Here is a 2,500-nt window from a genome sequence, read left to right as displayed (position 1 = left end):
CATCTACAATATTGACATTCCTACATATCATGATCTTCTACACAAAGAAATAACCAAGAAATACAAAGTAGTACCTTCTAGTACACTTAGAAAACTGAACCTGGAGATCAGAGAAATTATATTTGACTACTACCTAGAAGAAAAAACGGAACCTTACACCCCAACTAGACCGAGAATTACACTAAAGGATCATAAAGAGAACTTTCTTGGAAACACACAGGTCAGATTAATTTGCCCCACTAAATCTGACTTAGGCAGACTAAGCAAACTCATTCTAGACAAATATCTACCCACCATCCGCAGTAAAATCAAACTAAACCTTTGGAAGAATACTCAGGGTGCTTTGGATTGGTTTTCTGCCATTAAGGTCTGTGACAATAACAACTTTAGCTATAATAGAAATAAATTCATCCAATTTGATATAGAGAATTATTACACTTCCATTAACCCTATTATATTAAATAAGTCCTTAATTTTTGCTAGAAAACACACTAAATTAAGTATGGGGGAGATTAAGGTTATATTAACAGCCAGGAAAACTTTAATAGAGTTTGATAATAAACTTTGGGCTAGAAAGGACACACCCAACTTGTTCGATATCACAATGGGATCGCCGGACTCGGCGGAGGTGACTGATCTAGTTGGGATGTATCTATTAGATAACTTTAGTAGGGAATTCCCTGAATTAAAAGGTGGATTGTACAGGGATGACGCCTTATTTTGTGTTAAGAATACATCTAATAGGAGATTAGATCTTCTGAAAAAAAGAATAAATAAATTTTTAAAAAGTTTCGGCCTATCCATTATCATTGAAAGTGAAAATTATTCTGCTAATTATTTAGATGTTAATTGTAACATTACTAATTGATTACATGAACCTTATATTAAACCTAATTCTAACCTAATATATATTAACCGTTCAAGTAATCACCCCCTTCAAATTAAAAATGCACTAGTGCGTAGCATTAGTCAGAGAATTTCTAGTTTATCCTCTAACGAGGAAATTTTTAACAAGCATTGTGATAGATACAATGCAGCATTGCTTAAGGCAGGATACAAAAGTAAGATATGGTTTATACCTAAGGGGAATCCTCCTAATGGAGGTAGAACTATTAGGAACAACACCAATAGATTTAGGATAAACAACAATAAACATAAGAATAGTAAAAATAGAATATATGATAACACCTATAATAATTGTAGAAGTGATGTTAACCTCGGAAAGGTGAACGGTAGCTCAAATAGATCTGAACAAACGGGTAATAGTAGTAATATTAATAATAATATACATATTAAAACTTATGGTAGACATGATAATGGTAAAGTTTACTTGCGCAATAATCATGGGAATATTGATATAGATAGATATAACAATGACAGTGGTAAGAATAGTAAACTTATGGGTTGGTCTAGGAATAGGATTTTTACAAATAACAATAATTCTATAGGCAATCCTAATCCTGATAAGGATACACTCTGGTTGATTATCCCATATGCAATGCAGATTAAAACAAACATAGTGAGAGCTTTGCATAATGTTATATTTAGGCATTTTGGTAAGGATAAGAATAAATTTAGTCCTTTAATTAACAACGGTACTGTTAGAGTGGGATATAGCATTACTCATAATCTAGCCACCATTATCTCCTCTTTTAATAACAGGAAACTGGATCACTTCTATAAGGATAGAAAATTGAATTTAGACAATGGAAATTTGCCCCTCTTTTATAATAATAGGAACAGAAACTTTCTTGGAACTAATGTGAACAACCCCCTTACTAATAATGAGTGCACCGTACCTGCTAGAGATAATATAAATGTAATAGATGATACTACTACTACCAATACTAGTACTAGTGATAGGAATATAGCCAATAATGTGAAATTAACTCATTCGTTGATTTTGGGTTTGGATGATGATAACAATTGTAACACTTATAATGTGAATGGTAGTACAGGGGTGGGGACCAATCTTAGATTACCTCATTCTGTTAATCTTTGTAATTTCAGAAACAGAAATAAATGTGTGTTTGGTAATCAATGCCTCAGGAAGGAAGTAGTTTACCAATGCACTGTAGATACACAGTTGAGTAGTAGGGTGTACATCGGGGCAACTATGAATAGCATAAAACAGAGATTGAATTATCACAGATATACTTTTAGAAATAAAAATAGAATGTACTCTACAGGGCTAAGTGCATACATCTGGGAACTTAAAAGTAAGAACTTAGATTTTAGATTAAACTGGAAAATACTAACTTCAGCACCTGTGTATAATGGAAAAAATAAAAAATGCTCTCTATGTATTAATGAAATTTTTTTCATTATTAAAGCGGGTCGGCAAATTATTAACAACATAAATGAAAAAAACTTCTTTTGCATTCATAGACTACCGTTCACCTTTTCTAGATTCAAATAGAACTTAGCACTTCCACTATTAATAATTTTTTAACTCCCTTCTATAACTAACTATACCAGTGGTCTTCTATAATTCTAAAGT

This window comes from Octopus sinensis, linkage group LG3 (assembly GCF_006345805.1).
Source record: "Octopus sinensis linkage group LG3, ASM634580v1, whole genome shotgun sequence".
In the NCBI taxonomy this organism is placed as follows: Eukaryota; Metazoa; Mollusca; class Cephalopoda; order Octopoda; family Octopodidae; genus Octopus; species Octopus sinensis.
This window is presented reverse-complemented; position numbering follows the sequence as displayed.